General features: G+C 36.1%; 1 protein-coding gene across 4 annotated transcripts in view; it reads right to left on the reverse strand.

The window, feature by feature from the left end:
- PTPRD (protein tyrosine phosphatase receptor type D) overlaps positions 1 to 22,274 on the reverse strand; it is a 1,361,199-nt gene that overhangs the window by 1,064,063 nt on the left and 274,862 nt on the right. The gene's annotated exons all lie outside the window — the stretch shown is intronic.

The following is a 22,274-nucleotide window of genomic DNA, read 5'->3' on the forward strand; positions in this document are numbered from 1 at the left end:
TTTCTACTTGTGTTTTTAAATGCTTTCGAACTGCTAGGTTGGCAGAAGCTGGGACAAGTAATGGGAGCTCACTCCATTATGCAGCGCTAGGGATTCAAACCACCAAACTGCTGACCTTTCTGATCGACAAGCTCAGCATCTTAGCCACTGAGCCACCACATCCCTTCCTTAACTTTATAGTACAGGTATATAAAAGTAATATAAGACATTTTTCAATAAATACCTATAGTAAGTATATTTTAGGTTATTATATTTTGTAACCTCAAAAGTTAGCAATATTGCTTTCTGTATTATTTATCATTATTTATTTATTATCAATCCCTCTGTCCTTAGACAACTTATTAATAAGCCACTGATTTTTTTAAATAAATGACTGAATTTGCCTCTTTTTGTACAGCACATTTATAATATGAAGCCTGTCATTCTCCAATCAAAGAATTCTAATGGCTTGCATTATATAAACATCTAGTCAAAAGAAATAGTGTCCAGGTATTTACGTACATAAGATCTAGTAGGAATAGAACATATTAAAAAGGACATATGAATAATGACATGTATCTCCTTGATTATTGCATATATTTTAAATTAAAGTGTATAAAAGAGCCAAAATCAAATTTGCAATAATTTACAATAATTGTTTATATTATCTATGAACAAAACTGGGGATTACAATAAAAATCGGCAATATATTAATTATACAATAGTACAAATTATTTCAAATATGTATACAAGGATACCAATATACTAATACCTGATAACTGATTCTTACACAAGAATATATTATCCTAACACACATATACAAACACACACATGCCATAATTACTCCCTAAGGCTAACACTTCTAACTCCTAGCCTCTAGGTATTTGAAATATATAATACAATAAATAGCTTCAAAGTCTGCTGAATTGTTTTCTATTGGCTCTTCAAGACCCATTATATTTTCCAATTTTACTATGCTTAACTCCCACTATTTCTAAGTTTTGTTAAATTGTATAGTAGGCACGTATACATAGTCAGCCATTCAGGGCAAATATTTTACGTGCTTGCCTTTACATAGTTAGATGATCCAAAGAAAGTCTTGAGATAACAGCTGTGTTTATTTGAGAAGTGAATACGGAGTAAATAGTTCAATTGGAAGTAAATTTGCCTCATGCCCAGGTTTTTTTTGGACCATACTTAACATACTTAAATCAGGAATAAATATGGTAAAATTAAAAAAAAAAAAAAAGGTAGGATGTCGACAAAATTAGAGCTCCACTCACTGTTTAAAGGATATGTTTTATTATAATTCATACTCTTTTTATATAAATAAATAAATAAATAAATAAATAAATACCTACATACCTATTTCCCTGGCTCAACTGATAAGGAGGCGAGCCTGTGGCTCAGTGGCTAAGACTCCTGCCAAAGATAAAATACAGCCCAGGTTCAAATCCTAGTAAGTGTATGGCTAGCTGATGAGAGCTAATTAGCTCGAAATAGATCTATACTAGTCTCCCTTTATTATATATATATATATATATATATATATATATATATATATATATATATATATATATATATATATATATATATATATATACACACACACACACACACACACACACACACACACACACACACACATACTAGATTGCTTCATGAATGTAGAAATATTATTTTAAATTTCAGACAGCAAAGATGGTATATATTTTAGTACATAAACTGAACCATATTCTATAATGGGCTACAATAAAGAGACAATAAAGAGCTTAGGTTTGTTAACTCCATAATAATTATTTTGACATGAAATAGGAGTAAAAATTCATATGGTACATTCATGCTGTCAATAAAGTTCCATAAAGTTATGCATATGGTTAGTCATGAACACTGATAATAATTACAGTGATAATAAATAGCTTAAACTAAAAATGCATCTATCAAGACTAATATATAATATATATTTTTTGTTTGCTTTGCTTTAAAGAGCTGTGGCAACTCATCATTCACTGAAATCAGACAGGCTTGCTGGTCATAAGCAGAACGTATTTTCTAGTGGCACACTTAATAGAAGAGCTTATTCATCCCTTTGATGCCAGGAGCAAGAAATAATGATCAATTGTAGGAAAACTTGCCAGGAGAAAAAAATATATATTGTATGTTACCCTTTATATTCTCTATGTGAAGCATAACAATTGAACCTCCATTCCCCCATCCTCAAATACTGGGGTATGTGCTGTGATGTCTGTATCGCAATATCTTGCCTAATAGTTGGGGTTGGAGTGAATGTTAGTCTTTTGTTTGTTGAGCAAAAGCTGAATAGAAACTGGGATCTAGCTAATTTCTGAAACAAATGAAGAACAATGGTTCATTTTCTTCTTCGGGCAACATACAGTAATATATACTGTATTTCCAAACTGCTGCTGCTTTTGTCATATTCTTCAAGGAAATATGCTGTTACAAATCTAACACCAGAAAATGAACTTGGACTACATATTTTCTCTCATTAGAAAGCTTAGTGCAAAACAGCTATACAATTGCTATCCTGTCCCAATTAAGTTGCAAACTTGTTAAGCAGTGATTGGGTTAGTTTTCTGGATTTACTGCCACTCCCCATTTCTGGACAGCAAGAGCTGGGTGAGAAATATCTACTAGTCATGACACTGATACAAGGATCGGATGAAATTCAACATCCAAAGTCTAATATCTATGAACTTCAGCAATCTTTCTCTTGACTAATACAAGCTAGTGGCTCATGGGGTATCAAGAAAGCAGTTGAGAAACCAAGTAACAAATCTCACAAATCTGCACAGATGTTAATGTTCACCTTAGTTTGAGAACAAGAAGACAACTTGCCCAACATTGCATTCTTATGCTACTACAGGTAATCCTCACTTAATATCTACTCATTTAGTGACAATGCAAAGTTATAATGTTACTGAACCATGACAACTTACGACCGGTCCTCATAGTTGTGGCCATTGGGGCATCCGCACAGCCACATGATCACAATTTGGGTACTTGGCAACTGCTTGCAATTACAACATTGCAATATCCAATGGTCATGTGATTGCTAATAGTGACTTTCAGTTCCAGCTCTCAATAAGCAAAGTCAATAGGAAATCTAGAGTCACGACTGCAAGATGTTGCAACTAAGTGTGATTTGCCAACTGGGCCTGCTATCACAACTTGACATGGTCATGGCTGCATCTGACCCAAATAATCTATTCTCAGATCTCCTTCTCTCCAAACTCCTGTTTATCTAAGGAGAAGACTCCATTTTGTAATCTTCTACAATCCTGTATCTTTTCTAGTTTGCTAACATACTGTAATTATGAGAGCCAGGTTGGTGTAGTGGGAGATGCAATACTGGCTAGAAACTGGGACATCCTGATTTCCAATCCGATTTAGCCCCAAAGCCAGTTGGGTCACTCACTCTTAGCACTAGGAATGTAGCAATGGCAAACCAATTCTTCCTGAGGAAACTGCAGGGATTTTTCTAGGTAAGATTTAACTAGGAGTTTATGATGATTCATACATGCACACAACACCTTCATAATGACACCTTTCCCAACCTTCACAATAGAAAAACAATAACTGTAACCAGCTCTTCCTGGAAATAGTGAGGGGAAGCAGAATGGCTGTCAAGGAGATGTCCAGGTACTTGATGGAATGGGGTCATGCATCAGCTTTCAATAGTGCTGGGTAGTTTCTGTGGATCACTTGCTGCTCAATGCCATTGGTTTAATGGAAAAAAATAAGTTGCAATAAGTTCATTTAAGAGGTTGGGAGAAGATGAACATAATCATGGAGTCACAGCAGAAAAAGCCATTTCGTCAAGGCGTATGTGTGTTATTGTTAGAATCAAATGGAGGAGAGGCCATCAGTATAAGGCTAATTTGAAGATCTTAGTTATTTAAGTCAAATGCTTTCATCCACAGAGCAGAGGAACTTTCTACCTCTGTGTCTGTGAGGATATGTAAGTTGTGCAGCACAGCTATTGAGGTAGCATTAAGATTCCTGAACAACATCCTAGCCTATGGAGTGAGTATCTTTTGACTGATGGTTCTGGCGAAGGTCTGGACTTTCTAAATGGGATTTTGGCAGGGGAAGATTAACTACTCAAGTGATCCCAAGGATCTCAGGAATTGTTCTCTCTCATTCAAAGATTGTAATCTACACAAGAATCCTTGCCTTTTTAATGTCAGAACTTTGAAAGACACTGAATTATTCTCCTTGGTATTGCTGCTATATTCAAATACAGTAAGACGATTTTGGAGAAAGTTCAAAAAAACGCGAAGAAAACATTAATAATAAATTTGCATGTAGTTTTAATCTCTTTTTATCAAGAATGCATGTACTCATACAACACTAGAAATTATTTTTTCTTGTAAGCTGCCAGTTTTACAATAGCAAATACAGGAATGCTAAAGTACACATTTCTTTCAATCAGTGGTATTTACATTTGTAGAAGCAGCATTCGCTAAAATGTTAGCATGGTGGGAAAGAGTCCCAAAGAATATTTTAATTAAATAGTGTTGGATTTACTTTTGCTCTACATCTTTACTTACATCAGTGAAGTAATTATTAATAGTTTGGCTCCTATACAAATAAATTTGTATAGGCACATACTGTTAAATTCATTTCTGTTTCTAACAGAAAATACAGTTTCTGTTTCCCCCCTTCTGTATTCTTCTGTTGTTTTACATTTTCAATATTTTATTGTAGTTTATACTAAAACAATCAACAAAATACAATTCTAGCATTTTTTTCCTGGAGTTTTTAATTTTCCAATAATAATGGAAAATTAATATATGTAAGTACAATAGCAAAATAATATTAACTTTATCAGCGCTGTCAACATGTTTGGCATTCTTTAAGATGTGCTACAGTTGAGAAAATAAGAAATCTAAAGAATGCAATAACTGAATGTATTAATTTAAACAATATATTAATATAAAACAGTACAGTACATTATTATTTACATCACATTGAATTCTTTGCTTCCCATTTTTTAAAAAGAAAGGGGTATTCATGTTTATATGATTTTTTCCTAAATATATTTTTAACTATTTTCTTCCAGAAAAACAATACAGTTTTTGCATAAGATAATGTTTCTGCATGTATGTGTGCGTGCACACACCCAAGCCATTCCTTGTCTATATTTGTCTGTACATTTAAAAAAATCTATGAATACTATAAATGTATATTTATAATTTAAAAAACCCTACCATATCTCATTTGCAAAACATCAGATAATCACTAGGTGACAGGTTACGATTTTATGTCTTATTGCTTGAATCTATAGGTCACATGGATTTTTCCAGCCCAGATCTGATGGATTTATTATCAGTCCTCACCAATTTTAATTGCCATGTTGAAGGCCAAATTTTATTTCCAAAACAGTATAAATCATATGGATATTTTTAAGTTACTAATTACGTTCTACATAGTCATGTCATACAAACCTTAAAAAAAAAATAAGTAAGTAAAATGGAAATTATTTACATGATGAAGGTAGGGAAAACTTCTCACACGCAGTGTAAAATTAAGAAGGCAGATACATTTTATGTTTCCTTTCATCAACTATGTGAATGTGGATGAAGGAATATTGCTACAATTTAGTAGAGGTGAAGACTCGCCTTCCCTGCTTCTCTTTTGGATAATGTCCAATTATCTTCTGATAGCAGACCAACAATGATTATATGTTAATATTAATGGAAGTTCTAAAATTAATGATTTTTAATATGACATATAACATTTTGAGAATGAGAATGATCTTGGTAAGGTTTCTAGCAATGATAGGATGGAAAGCAAATTTGCAGACCTCATATAAAAGCTAAAGGCTCCCCTCACACATATGTACTAGTCATTCCCGACTCTAGGGGGCGGTGCTCATCTCCATTTCAAAGCTGAAGAGCCAGAGCTGTCTGCAGACGTCTCCATGGTCATGTGGCCGGCCTGACTAAACACTGAAGGTGCTTGGAACACTGTTACTTTCTCACCAAGGTAGTTCCAATTTTTCTACTTGCATGTTTACATGCTTTCAAACTGCTAGGTTGGCAGAAGCTGGGACAAGTAATGGCAGCTCACTCCGTTACGCAGCACTAGGGATTTGAACCACGGAACTGCCGACCTTTCTGATCGACAAGCTCAGCATCTTAGCCACTGAGCCACCGTGACCCTTTTAGACCTCATATATAATCCCTCATATTATGTGAGGTATTAGATGTTATGCATCTAGATGCACAGAGTTTGACAATATTTGGAAGTCTGTAATGAATATATGTTAATATAAATAACTCATTTCGATACCAGAGAAAGAAGCATCGATAGTTATTTTTACCACTGGAAATATTATCTCTCTGACATGCCTGATTAATGTTAGAGGGCAACTAGGTAACCATATATTATTTCAATCCGAACAAAAGATGATATCTTTGAAAGGCAAAGACATGGATGGATGTTTTAATTAGACATGCTATAAAATCTACTTAAGGAATTATTGTGCAAATAATGTGTATTTTGAGACATTCCATATGTGACTTACATGGTGTTAATTAGAAAAGGACTTGTGTGCGCATTAGAAAGTCAAATTTGGCAGCTAAGCAGATACTATACCCATTGTGATAAAATTATACATTACTGTCATGAGAACATTCTTCCTGCGCTAAAATAAAGAAGGCTTTGGAATAGGCAATTGGATTCCCTCAAAAGACAATATAAGACTATAGGGTCAAATATCCAAATCACTTAATTCCAAGTATTGAAAAAGGAAGTCTACCTTTTAAAAAATCAATTTTGACTGGCAAGATCAATTTCTTGGCCAGAGAAGCTAACTACATCCCATGGAACATCCCTCCCCCCCTTTGATGTTACAGAGAGATCCTTTCCGGTGCTGGGCAAAACTTTCAATGTTTCTATCTAATCTCTGCAACAAATGGAGAAACTGATTAAAAATCAGCTATTTAAAACTGCTTTGGATAGATTAAAATCACAGGTTTAAATTTAGGATTTTATATTTATCCAATGTAAAAAAAGGAATGTAGCATTTGCAAATACAGATTTCTAAAAGCCGGACTCCAAAAAAACCTTCAAAAACTTTGAAGATTTGCCAAAGTGAAGTCCAGGTACTCCTCAACTTACGACCACAATTAGGATAGAAATCTTGCTCATTAAGCAAAGTGGTTATTAAGCAAGAAATTAGCGTGACTGCTTCACTGAATGGCTGCAATCCTGACACTCCAAATTGAAGCAATCTCCCAAACTGTTAGGTGGATGGCGGGAACAAATGGTTTGCGGGGGGCTCTTCAGTTCCAATTTTACAATGCCAGAATGCTTTAGGGCCTATAAAGTCTGCTAACTGAGGCCATTGTAACTTATTAATAGTAGTAAAGGACCAGTTAGAAGTCAAGGGCTACCTGTAAAATGACAGTTGCAATGTCTTTTTTAATGATAAATATATTTTTTAAATTTCCAGACAAAGACCAGTACCCAGATTCAGACATAGACAGAAATGGGAGATTCAGAGGTATCACTGGCACAATGCCTTGTGCCTTTCTGATAGATATTCTGTACATTTTAGTACAAAATTATTAATGAACTCCATCCCATGCTTTCACAGCAAAGGATGAGATAGTGTAGTCTGTAAAACATATGGTTCATCCTTCATCCTTTCAACCACTGAAATTAGGTTTGGTCACAATTTAAGTCACTGACATTTGTTCATTAAAAACGGTATTTTTCATATCATCTGCATTGATCTTAAATACAAGAAATACACCATATTATATATATTTTTTTCTTAAGAGGTTTTAATATAAGCCTGCATATTTAAGGGAGAGAGTCTATTATCTACCTTGCAAAATAAGGTAGATTCACAGCATACCACAAAAAGACTCTCTTTTTTTAACCACAGAGGTTACCTCTGAAAAATAAAAGCCTCATTGATATAGCAGCTTTCTGTTCTTCAAGTAAAAAGCCCATTATGCAGGATCAAGTATAAATGAAGTTTTGAAATAGAATGTATTTATGGGGTAAATGGAAGTTTATCGCCATCTGCTGGAAACATTTAATTTTCCTGATACTTTTTTGGTGTATTAAGACTGTTGAGAAGATATGTCTTCATCATAACTGAAAGGTGAGACCATTTATATGATATAGGAGCTTAAATGTGTGTTTCAAAATGTAACTGGATTTCTTTTTGATACTGACATAACTTTAATGAAAAATGGGAAAGTCTATTTCAAGGTAAATCATGCCTTAGTTGTAACCTTCTATGCGAGAATTAATTCATGCAAATGAATTATTTTAATTTTTCTGTTGTTTATATTCCTATGACCATGTGGAAATCTAGCTTCCACACCAAAAAATATTTCTATGGCCTTTGCACTATATTGATACAAGCAGCAAAGAGCTACTCATTTTTAAACATAATTTACCTTGAAAACATACACTGAAGTGAAGTATACATATTTTAGTCAATTCTTGTTCGTTTAAATTTGGCCAAGATTCCCAAAAATGCACCCCCTCCCAAAATAATTGAGAAAAAAACACACATCAATTATAGAACTACAAACCCCAAGGCATATATTATTATACTTTGAGCACATTATATGAAGACCTAGCTCTTTACAAGTCTTTAATGCTGATAAAACTGCAAGGAAAGAGAATAGGATGACCAGCAGCGAAGCAGATGAATTCAATTACACTGATGATAGATATAGGACAGGGCTGTCAAACTTGTGGCCTGTGATGCGGGTTATGTGCTGGCCACACCCGGTTTAGTGAAGGGGGGAAAATCGCAATACGTCAAGTAATGCCACTGTGACGATAAAAGTTTGACACCCCTAGTATAGGAAGACCTTAACGTTCAGGTTGGGAACAGATTGTCCTAGAGAACATCTGTGGGTTTTCCAAGAGTCAACACTGACTTGATAGTATATGATCAATCAATGTATCAATCAATAGTTCTGCAACTCTACTCCTACTTTCCCTTTGTTGCATTGTTTCTTCTACATTATTTCTCCAGTGTCTAATTTTATGCAAGGGGGAAAAAAAAGCTTAACTTACACATCAACAAAACCCTCACCCAGATCAAACTTCCTGTGGTTTAAGGTCTTTTTTTCTTAATTACATCTGTTAGTCTCACTGACTTTTGTTGTTGATTTCCCAGGAGGCACCAATGAATGAATGCCTGAATGAATGAATGACTGAATGAATGCACACACACACACACACACACACACACACACAAATACACACAACGATGACCTTAATTAGAAAACCCAGCAAACATCTCTTGTGACAAGTAGCACTATTCTCCTCAGATTGTTTCAGACAATCTGAAATTCTTAATCCATTTAAGATTGTGCTGTCCAAGAACAGTAGGTGAGGAATTTTCTCTTTTATAATTCATTTAATGTTTCTCCACTTTCTGCTACTGCAGGGGGGGGGGGGAATCTATGTTGTTCAGAATTTATAATCAGAATATCTACTTTTGACAAGTATGGCTCATGTGTGCAGATTCTCATACAGTTGCTGTAATGTAAATGCTATAAATTACCTTCTCTATCCACACTTGAAACAATTTATTGAAAAAGGGTATTTCATTTTTTAAAAAAGAACACTTTCATTGGAATCTTAAAACACTTTTGCATTCTCATACTGCAAGTTAAGCCTTCCATTAATGAAGGACACTAAAAAAGCAGTTGTATCACTTTTCTGCTAAATATATTACTACATGAAATATTTCCAAGCAATTGCCCGTAATGTAGTTGTATTTCATCTAAATCAAATCAACCAATAAAATTGTTTAACAGAAAATAGTAACTATTTATTAGCGAGTAATGTCGGAATATTGTTGTCAGGCACACAGAAAACAAGGAACTGTCAGGAAAATGGATCGCCATAATGAAATGGCCCAGATCCTTCCAGTATGTCATTTCACTGAAAATAAGGAGAACAAATTGCATTCTGTCAAGGAATTGATGAATAGATATTGGCTTGAGTTCTATTACAGCAATGGTTTCAGTTTTCTTTCTTAATCTTCTATTTAAGGAAGGGATTTGCAAAAGACTCTTCGCCAACTGAAACTGCAAAATGCAGATTTTATTTAAATTTATTCATTTAAACTTACCCATTTTAATGTTTTAAATATCCTAATGATATTAAGCATACATTGACTCTCCTCTTAAGAAGTCACACTGGAGGATTTTCAAGATTGTGCTTTGTTATTTAATGATTTATTATTCTTAGTCCCCGCCTCATATTTTAGGCTGCTTTAAATAGATAAGGTGAAACTGGGTCTGGACTACACCAATACATGTTTTAAGAAGGAAGTTGCTATACAGCAGTGATGGCGAACCTTTTTTGGCTCGCGTGCCACAAGTGGGGGGAGCGCAGTGGGGTCGAGTGCGGGCGTGCCGCACCCATAATGCAACGCGCGACCCCCCCAGTGCGCATGCGTGCATAACATGCACCCCCCCATTTTTACATTTTTTTTGCCCTCCCCATGCTCCAGGGGCTTTATAGGACCCTGGGGAGGGCGAAAAGAGCTTCCCCCGACCCCCCGGAGGCCCTCCGGAGGCTTCAGGGACTGTCCGGAGGCTTCTCTGAAGCCTTCAGAGCGCTTAAAACGACCCTCCAAGAAAACCGGAAGTGACTTCCCCAGGCTCCTATAAAGCCTCTGGAGCCTGGGGAAGGCGAAAAATAGCTTTTAAAAAGGTGAACTCAGCTGGCCAGTGCGCGCATGCGCGCTGGCCAGCTGACAGGGCAGCGCCTCGCGTGCCATAGGTTCGCCATCACGGCTATACAGTCTGAATTACTTTTTCATATAAACAGTCTTCTCTAAATACTAACAAAATTAGATGTTACGTAGACAATAGTTCAGTAATTAAATGGCTTAAAATACACCAAGTCAATCAAGGAATAAATTGTAAGCAGCAGTGTATATGAATAATGTATATTTATTATTCAATGAATTTTCATTTAGTTGCTATAATGATTAGCAAATAAAGGATTAGGAAAGATTAGAAGTATCAATATGCATGGTTTTACAAAGTCCAAAATATTAAATAGTTATGTCACACAATTGTGCATTCTTTTGATTTATTCAAAGAATCCAATAGTGTTTTATTGTACACAGTAATTAATATTCTGGAACCATAAGTCAAGTGTGTTGTTATCCTATCTTTCTATAAACAATATATCACAGAATCCCATCTCACTGAAGCAAATTAACAAGTCTGACAAATTTAAAGTTTTACAGTTACTAAAATGTAATTATAATGCATCAATAAAACTAATGAAAATAATAGTTTGCTGGGATAAATAACATTATCGCATTTCCAAAAATTTGGGGAAAGATTTATCTCTATAAATATCAAAAGAGATTTATCTCTTTTTGGTCAATTAATTAGATAATTTTATACTTTGAATTTAATTTAGGAAGAATCAGAACAAATTCATTTTGTCACTAATACTAACACTAGCGCAGAATGAAACTGAGTGATGGACTTAAGCTAGAATGTAATATAAGATTTAAGACACAAACTCTTTAATCACTATGTATCATAAATTTGCTGATACTCCAGTTCTTTCTATTTTAAAAATAATAATTTTAGTCAAGTGTTTTATGTTATGTCATTGTCTAATAACTGAATTGTTAATAGTTGGGCAACCACTAGTCTGTGCTGTTGTATAAGAAATGTTGTATACAAAACAGGAAAATGATTTATAAAAAGGGCAGCATTCAGAACTGTATCTACTCTTTCTATTTTATGCAGCACACTTTTTCAACAAAATGATATTTTTTTTATAATAAACACAGACTAGTGAGTCTTTTGGTCTTAAAAGTTATATAGAAGCAATGAAATCTCAGGAGCTTTCCTATTTTTCCTTGGAAATGTTTAAAAGAGTGAAAAAAAAAAAATTTAAACAGCTCTCCAAAGTTGCCATAAGAAATAATTTGTAACATTGGATTTATGCAGATTTTGTTAAGATGGCCTCTTACTATCTCTATATACTGTATAGAGAATTAAACTAAAAGATTTAGACAGTGTTCCAAATACTATGAATTTATCCTAGGTTGCAAAAAAGTTGTGTGCACAATTTTTATGAGTTAAGTTTTTCATATAGGATGAAGTTACTTCAACATTCAATATTGTTTATTACTAGTTAGGGAGAAAAAAAGACTTACGGGAATGTATTATCACATACAGTGCCAATATGAACACCAGAAAGAATTTGGGAGTATATTTGGTGCATTATCTCTAACTGCTAAGCAAACAGTTGAGTCTTATCCCATTGATAATATGCAGAAAGTGTAAATATGATTATAATCTAACAGTGAACTCTGTTGAACTTGGTGGAATTTACTCTGAGTAAATAGAAATGACAAGCATTAAATCTATATAGACAGCCCACCTTAACAGTTACAGTTTATTTGTCGTTGTTTTAATCATGCCACTCTTTTCTTGTTTCTTCTTTCAGAGAATCTATCTATATCCAGTGGTGGGATGTTCCTAGTTTAGCAACTGGTTCAGTGATTGCGCAATTTATTATGTGTGCGTGCACAGTATAAATAAAGCTTCACTTCCGGTTTTCTTCGGAGGAGTATCCCAGCTAATTCGTGTGGCTATCCGCTTTGCCGCACTAATCAGCTGAGAAGATAAAGGTAGGAAAATAGCGCGGATGGGCCGATCTGACCGTCAGGGCGAACCAGTTCGCTCCCAGCTGATTGTCGGAACTACCGGTTCACCCAAACTGGTCCGAACCAGTAGAATGCCACCCCTGTCTATACCCCACCTTTCATTCAGGTGCTTCTTCCTATTTCATCACGCATTGTGTATGGAATCTGAAAAAAACATACTATTCCCAAACAAAGTCTTCTTTTTGAATTTGAAAATAGTGTTAATCAGTACAATGTTTATGAACAATTACATTGTTGAAAGGGTGTATATGTCTGGAACTGTGATCATCCCCAAATCCCAAGTCTAAATACAGGCAGCTAGAGTTCCAAGTATAGGGAGCCATTAGAAAGTTCCAAGGCAGAATTGCACATCATAAGCATAATTTACAAGTTGATCTAGTGCAGTGGGTCTCAACCTTCCTAATGCTGCGACCCTTTAATACAGTTCCTCATGTTGTGGTGACCCCCAACCATAAAATTATTTTATGTTTTCCGTATTTTTTCAAAAATATGTGTTTTCCGATGGTCTTAGGTGACTCCTGTGAAAGGGTCGTTCAACCCCCAAAGGGGTCCCGACCCACAGGTTGAGAACCACTGATCTAGGGGCTTTCTCAAGGCTATCAACAAAGAGCTTCCCTTGTGTAAACTTTGATAAACTATCTTCTATACCAAGGGTCACCAATCTTTCGGACCTCAGGGACCACTAAATTCATAATTTTAAATACCAATGAGCACTAATATGATTTTTTAAAAAAGATAAATAATATTTAGTGCAATATAAAAAATGCAAACAATTTTTCTGAGGACCAACAAAGTTTTCTTGTAGACCACCAGTTGGTGACCACTGTTATATACAACAGTAAATAATTCCATTTTACAACACATGAAAAAAAAATATAATAAGGATGTTTTAGCTTTACCATAGGCATTAAGAAATCCAAATAAAACAAAAGAGAAGTGATTAACCAGTAAAAGAAGCAGAAAGATCGGGGGGGGGGGGGATTACCTATATTGTGTAGAGACTTTGTGAACAATATGTGATATGTGAATGCAGACTTCCAGGTGTTTATTTCCTTCGGCATCCTTGACCTCAGCCATAATAATAACAACCCTAAAATAACTTTCCAATGCAGCATCCTGATTTAAAAAGCAAAGCAAACCATCTGTTACCTTTAATAAGAAAGTCTCTTTACCTACAGTGCATTCATATCCATCATGTATTCCCTTTCAAGATTAGATCAAACAATGTTCAGAAATGAAATAAGGTATAAGCATAAGGAATTAAAAGTACAAGTTAAAACAAAATGATGTACATCTGCAACTCCCATAGTCACTGCTAGACTTCTGCATAGTCTCCTTGCAAGCTATCATTGTTTCCACCACCCTCATACACTGATGTGCACACTGCATTTTGTTCTTAAATGTCTCATTTATTTATTTCTACCTTGCGTCATCTTCATCCAATCACAACTCTCTTGGTCATCTCCTTCTCCATCCACTCACATTTCCTTTGTATTCTTTTATTTATTGTACTTTTAACAAGCCACATCAGTGTGAGTGAACTTCTCACTCATTTATACTAAATCAATATTGGTCCATGACACATTCTTCATCTTATTTCTTGTTCTGACCACAATATATTTGTTCCATTGCGTTCAACTTGGATGGTTCTCCTTACATAACAGATTATCACTAAAACAAAGCAAAGTGGATAGAAGCATCCTTTTTATAGATAGCTGTTTTTGTAATAAAATTTTTATTGGTTTTTCAAAATTTATAGGGAAAAGGGTAAATGGACAGGTATACAAATTTTGGCAGTTGCAAAGTGTGTGAGGCCCCCCTCCCTCCATACCCATAGCGTACATTTATATATAATGCATTAGTATATAATTGATTATAATCAGCATATTAGTTCTATTATTAAATTCAATCAAATTAAACATTACAATATAAAATCCAAATATAATTCCATTTTCACTTTCGGTCAATTTATAATAATATGATTTTCATATTTATTTCTGTGATCTGAGTCTTCTTGCTATTGCCCCATCTCCCTCCACTGGCAGAGCTCTGGCCCCTCCCGTGTCCTGCGTGTCCGTTGTAGTGTCTGGTGGTTTCTCTAGGAGTGTTTTATTTTTTTCCATAAAGGCCTGCGCCTCTATGGGTGAATTAATTCTGATTCTTGTCTCCTCCCAGAATATCAGCATACCTTCAGGCATCAACCATCTAAACCACACCCCTTTCTGGTATAATTTATTCGCTAATTGCGAATAATTTTTTCTTTTTTCTCTAATCTTCTTAGGGATCTGCTTCAGAATGGTTATCTCCATATCATGATATGTCAATGCTTGCCCCCTTTGTACACCCAGAATTTCATCTCTTGTGGTTTTTCTAAGGAATTTAATGTGAACCTCCCTGGGTACATTGTGTGTTCTAGCATAAGCTGAGTTCACTCTATAAACCAGATCTATATCCCACCCCATCTGTTGTTTTTCTTTGTGTGTATAGTCAGCCAGAATGTTTGTCATGATGTCCCTTATATTTTCCCCATCTTCTTCTATAACATTTTGAAATCTAAGATAATAGGACATTCTCTCAAATTCTAATTTCATCTGTTGGATGTCAAGATCTTTGTTCCCTTTCTGCACAGCTTCCACCCCCCCCCTCACCTCCTCCACCCCCCCTTCCACAAGATTCAGTCTTTGTGAGTTCTTATATATTTGGGCTTGATTTTCTTTAATTTCATCTTTCATTTCCCTTAACTGTTTCTTGATTTCCTCCTGGCCCTGTAGAATTTGTTGAAGCATTTGTTGAAAGTCCATCTCTGTAGTCTTATGTTGCATCAGTTCTGTTATCTTTGACTGTGTGGCTGGACTGGATGTTGCGGATGTTGGAGCAGAAGTGGCAAAGCCAGGTTTTCCAGGAGGGGGTCTTTTAGATGCCATCCTTTATAACGTTAAAAGTTCAGTCCAAATATGAAGTAAGCAGTTAGAAAAGAAGGGTAGCCAGGTGAATCCGGGAGCAGAATAACCAGGCAGAAGAGAATCTCTCCAATAAGTCTGGCAATAGATAGTAAATTTCCCCTAGAAGGTTAAAAAAATACCAATCCACAAGAGGTTCCTCTGGGAGACACGGAGACAAAGACCGGAAGCCTGAATTTTAAAGGTGGAGTCAGGTTTCAGAGTTCATAAAGACAACGGAAGTGTGCCATCTTGCCCTGCCAGTTTTGGGCACAGAGGCGTAACAAAGTTTTAAAAAGTTCCAAAAGTCCTCAAATCATTGTAATATGTAAAATTAAATTGAAAAGAAAATCATCTCAGCCTAAGTGAGGCTTCATTCGTTGGCTCTCCCCCCTCCTCCTTCCCCGGGGGCTGAGAGCAAAATTGTTTCTTGCCGCTTGTCCAAGGGGGGGGGGAAAACCCCCCTCCCTCCAGCCGCACCTCCAAAATGCTCCGAAAGTTATTTTAAAGTTTTAAAAGCTGAATCAAATCTTCATGCAAAGTAAGGGATGAAGAGAGAGGCAACCTCACCGCACCGCAGCTGCTTCCTTCAATTGTAGCATTCTCCAGTCGGCTTGTAGCGAGGCGCGAGGCGTGGAAACGCGATGCGCCCTCCGAGCTTGCTCCCCGGTGCCTTGGGCGCGCGAGAGAGCTCCCGCCGGCTGCCGCCGCTGCAGGAGACCTCCGCGATGCCGCCCCTCCGGCAGGACCCCTCTGCGGGGTGTCCTGTGCCCCCCAAGGAGTGGGGAAGCCCACCGGGGAGCCGGAGCGGGCAAAGAGCTGCCCGTCGCCGCCGCCGCCGGAACCGGAACTCCCTTTTTATAGATAGCTGTTGTGGCCCAGCAGGATCCGGTTGAGCTGCTGATGGACTCGGATAGCGAGGAACTATATGAGTCTGTCCTGGACGATGTGGAGGACCCTGTGCAGGGTTCAAACTAAGAGCATGGACCAGAGAGGCTGGTTGGCCACCAGGAGATGCCTAAGGCATGGAGCAGTGGGGAGGTTCAAAGGCAGTTTTTCCCTGATGCTAGATTGAGAAGGGCTGTGAAACAGAAATAGCAACTCCGTAGGCAGACTCACAGAAGATGATTACGCACAGGTGGTTGTGGATTGGCCCCTCCCAAGAGAGATTATAGGTGAGGCTTTGGGAGGGGACATTTGCAGGAAACAACCATTCGAATTAGAAGTTTAAAAAATCTATGTATTCTAGCTGTGTCTGCTCGTTTGGACTATCTGCATTGCTTCATTTGAATTATCTGGGTTGCTCTATTGAACGTGAGTTGTCTGGGTCCTCAGCCAAAGGATTTGTTATATTAGTAATTAAACAGTGGCAAACAGCCAAGCCTATGTTCTGGTTTATTCACAGGCGTGGAGAGGTGGGTCAGAACAGATAGCCATTTTTGCTTCTTCTTTTTTTCTCCATAATTTGCACTTCTTTTTCCATTAACATATTAAACTCCATTTTCCCATCTTTAGTAAACATTCTAGCAACATATGCAACACGCATATTTTAAAAGGTTTTTTTTTTAACCATTTATGTAGAATTTGCAATCATTCACTGCATTTTGCTGCTTAAACAAAAACTACCTTGGCTTTTGACTCAGTAATGTTCACAGTCCTCACTGCATCATGTAATCTACACTGATGCAGTTAATTTGGATTTTAGCCAATAGCATGGCATCATCTACATACAACAGTAAATATTGATTCATATCTACAACCAACACATCTTTAACTATAAGCATTATTTATATACTTCTGAAAAATATTAAAAATCAAAGGAGACATCATACATTAATATATCTCTTGTTTATGCACTTATTCTTGCTATATTTACTTTTGTATAAGGTAACAGACACAATATTCTTATAATCATAAGGTACATCTGTAAGTTCACATAAATGTTAAACAAGCAATAAGAAAATAATATTTTAATATTTCTACAGATGCACCTTCTACATTTATTATATAGTATTAGTCATGTGACAGTGAGATGGAGGTGAATAAATTTAATAAATAAATAAAAATCATTCTTTTACCACCATCTTCTAGTGAAGGTTTGCATTAAATCATCAATGCTATTTATTTATTTTATGTTATTGTACCAAAAAAAAATCAAAATGCTGTATTTTTGCAAAATCATGTATGCTGTTTATTTTTTCATACAGGATATGTATCACCTTTTCAGTCAAATTTTTGTGGGATAATTGGCTAAAATAGTTGATCATACTCATTGCTATAACGTGCCTAAAATATTTCTATTTCCTTTTCCTAATGGTATTGATAATTTTCATGTCTCTAAATCAGGGGTGTCAAACTCAATTTCATTGAGTTCACAACCCCGCATCAAGGTTGTGTTTGACCTTGGAGGGCCAGGATGGGTGTGGCCAGGGTGGGCATGGACAGCATGCATACACACACACACACACACACACACACACACACATACACACACATACATACATTATTTAAATGCTTATATGCTTATATATTATTCAATAACAACAGGTAATAATAAGAAAGAAAGAGAAGATAAGGAAAGACAATGAGAGGAAGCCTCAATACTTACTTATACCAACAGTACTATATCTTAAAAGTGCAATTATTTCATTATATCCTTAATGTGATTAATTCAAATAGGCATTTATAACTATATACATATACATAAACATATCCACAAACTTTCCACTTACTTATTTATAAATATAAATATAGATATGAATACTTGTTTATCGATATTATAAATATTATATATATAAATATTGTATATAATTGTACCTTAATTGTTTAAATTCTATTTATCATATCCTACAAAATTTTAGAACCTCTTCTGCTTTGTGGGAGTGGCTTGCCGGCCATGTGACCATGTGGGAGTGGCTTGCCAGCCATGTGACTGGGTGAGTGTGGCCAACTTGTAAAATGTGGTGAAACTCACTTAACAACGCTCTTGCTTAGCAACCAAAATGTTGGCTCAGAAACTCTGGCATTTGAAGCATGCAAGTCTTAAAGCCGTCAAGTTACAAGACCCTTGGACCCCCAACCCTTTAGGAAAAAAAAACCCAGGGTTGTTCAAACTTGACAGCTTTAAGAGTTGTGGACTTCAACTCCCAGAATTCCTCCTCCAGTCATGTTGGCTCAGGAACTCTGGCATTGAAGTGTGAAAGTCTTAAAGCTGTCAAGTTACAAGACCCTTGCACCCCTAATCCTTTAGAAAAAAAACCCTGAGGGGTGTTCAAACTTGACAGCTTTAAGACTTGTGGACTTCAACTCCCAGAATTCCTCCTCTCGCTCTTCATCTTGATGATGTGCAGACGGGTGGGGGGAGGGAGCTGGAACCGGTTCTAAATGGCACTGTAGATTTGTGGAACCTCTTCTATAGAAGAGGTTAGAACTTGCAGGAACCCATCCCTGTATTGTTCTTATTTTTTTAAAGAGATATTTATTGAACAGCAATCCAAACAAAAAAGAAAAGAACTGAATCAAGAATATATAAGACAATAGTGGAAAACCAACAGAGAAACAAGCATAGTTGACAAAAAAATCAAAAATATTTCTTAATTTTCATATATCATGGAAGTTGACACGTCTGTTGCTATTAACATAATGAATATAATCTGCCTAGATTTGTTAAACTATAGTACTGCCTCTGGAGATTCATTATTCTAAGTTAATCAGTGTTTCTTCTAATATGGTGATGAATAAGCTTTATTAATCCATAAATCAAATGATTTTTTAAAAAAAATCCAGCATTGAGCTGAGCAATAATTAGCTTTGCTGCCAAAGGCGAATTGTCTCTGCCTTTTAAGATCTTAACCATTCCATGCACTCTTTGATTACATTCTTTGGAACTCTCTTTTTTGTCTACACACGTTATACAGCAACTTTTTCTCATCATTTTTATAACAACTAATTATTGTTTTGCTATTGTTTGGGGAATTATTATCTCATCACAGAATATCTTTACTTCATCATTCCCCAAATATACTTTGCCATATTTTCTTCTTGCATTAACTCCACACAAAGTTGCTGTACTGCTTGCAATGTCTATTTCCCACTTATTCTGTTCAGAAATTAATCTGTCATATAATACTTAACAGAATAACAGAATTGGAAGGATCTTGGAGATCTTCTAGTCTAACTCCTGCTCAAGTAGGAGACCCCATACCATTCTAGGCAAGAAGCCTCTTCTTAAATGCCTCAAATGATGGAGCACCCACAATTTCTGAATGCAAGCCGTTCCACTGATTAATTGTTCTCACTGTTAGAAAATGTCTCCTTAGTTCTAGGTTGCTTATCTCCTTGATTAGTTTCCATCCACTGTTTCTTGTCCTGACTTCTAGGGCTTTGAAAAATAGATTCATGTCCTCTTCTTCGTGGCCACCCCTCAAATATTGGAACACTGCTATCATGTCATCCCTAGTCCTTCTCTTCACTAGGCATACCCAATTCCTACAATCTTTCTTCATATGCTTTAGCTTCCAGGTTCCTAATTAGCTTTGTTGCTCTTTTCAGAGTCTCAATAACTTTTTAATAGTTTGGAGACCAAAACTGGATGCAGTATTGTATCTGTGATATTAATACAGCACGTGATCTTGATACTATGCCTCTATTAATGCAACCTAAGATTGCATTGCTTTTTTTGTCTGCTGGTTCATATTTAAGTGATTGTTCACTAGGACTCCAAGATCCCTCTCACAGTTACTGTTATCGAGCCAGGTTTCCCCTAATCTGTACTTGCACATTTGATTTTCTTACATAAACATAATAAACTCCAGTTTTGGAACCAATTCTGAGAAAATAAGCTTGAAAGAGGGTCAAAAATCCTTCCACCCACTTGGACCTTTTCCTAAACTGGGTATGCCTACCACTTTAGTGTCATCTGCAAATTTGATGAGTTCCTCTTCTATCCTCCTTCTTTTCATCTAAGACTTGTATGTTCTCTTCCTGCAGCCGTTACACTTTCATTCAAGTTTTCTTCAGTTCCCAGGATACATTCCTGACAGTATCAAATAATGGTCTACCTTGTCCTCATACAGTGTACCCTTCATTCTCCCAATATTTCAACGTAAACTATCAAGTCAATCATATATTTTAATTAATTTCTTTTTTATCTATGTGGTTCAACAATCACACTTAAATCATGGATTCAAAATAGACTAAACAAATGTTCCTAGTACAATTTCCATTCTTTTGCCTCCAATGGTTTAACTACTTTTCTTCAACTCTTATGTCTACTTCTCTCACACACATTCATGTCATGCTCATTTCTGTCAAAATAATTTCCCCCTTCATTCAGAGCTTAGCCACTTTTGTCAATATTTCATGTTTCTTCTGTTATCATTATTCACTTGAATATACAGTAAGATGCAGTGACGTGCGGTGAGGTTTATGGCTGGTGAGGCTGGTGACCTCATCAGGAAGGCGGGGAATGGGACCACGTGTGCTGGAGGCTGAGGCTGCCTCAGCTTCCAGCACACGTGATCCCATTCCCCACCTTCCTGAGCGTGCTACACTGGCTCGCGCTCCGCAGTCCTCAAAAGCGACTGGGGAACAACGAGAACCTTCCTGCCTCTGCTGGACTTTGCAGTCCAGAAGAGGCAGGAAGGTTCTCATCGTTCCCCAGTCCGCTTTCGTGGCTTCGTCATCCAGGAGCACCGACAACATTTCTTCCTCCGCAGCTCCCGGGCGCGGCCGGACGGGTGTATATAATATTATAATATTATATATATATATATATATATATATATATATATATATATATATATATATATATATATATATATATATATATATATATATATATATATATATATATATATAGTATATAATATTATATACTATTATTTCATGAAGAGAGGTGAGGCTCTGCCTCCCTTGCCTCCCCTGACCGCACGTCCTGGGTAAGATGCCACTATTACCTATCTACGTATTCCTACAATTTTTGGCAAGAATCTAGATGAATTTAACCTCCCATAATTAAAGTTACATGTTACTTTGCCTTCATACATTCATCAATTTACTCCAGATCAGAAGAAATTTATTAAGATCTGATAGATCCTTCCATGTTATTATTATAAATTAATTTAGACTGCCAGAAACTCTGACAATCTTTCACGTGCCATAGTTATCAGCACATTGGTCTATAAATATTGATCATCAGAGCTTTAGTTAATCAAGTTGTAAAGATAGAATATCAGCTATTAATCACATTCCTGCTACAGGTAGCTTTCACTGATATCAGTACAAACCAACATATTATTGCTAGCAATCCTGCACCTTGTTTTTGTATGTATTGACTCATTTAAAGACTCTATTTCTATTAGTCTGTGACAAGCAACATTATGAATTTGTTTTTACATTTTTAAAAAAGATAATCTTTAAATCTTGGGACTGGAGCCCTTCTGAGGGAGCATATTAAGCCTGTTTATATGCCATCCCTGCAGGTTAACCTGTAAAAGGTTTTGGTACCTTCACAAAATAAAGTGCTTAAAAAAGCAGAGGGGGTTGAGGATTCCTAGAGCAGGTGTGGATCAAGAGATGCATTAGTTTGTCAAGCCAGGCACAAGCAGAAAATGAGTCAAATGTTTAATGGATAAAGCTCTTTT

The sequence above is a fragment of the Natrix helvetica genome, assembly GCF_964273705.1.
Source record: "Natrix helvetica genome assembly, chromosome: 2".
In the NCBI taxonomy this organism is placed as follows: Eukaryota; Metazoa; Chordata; class Lepidosauria; order Squamata; family Natricidae; genus Natrix; species Natrix helvetica.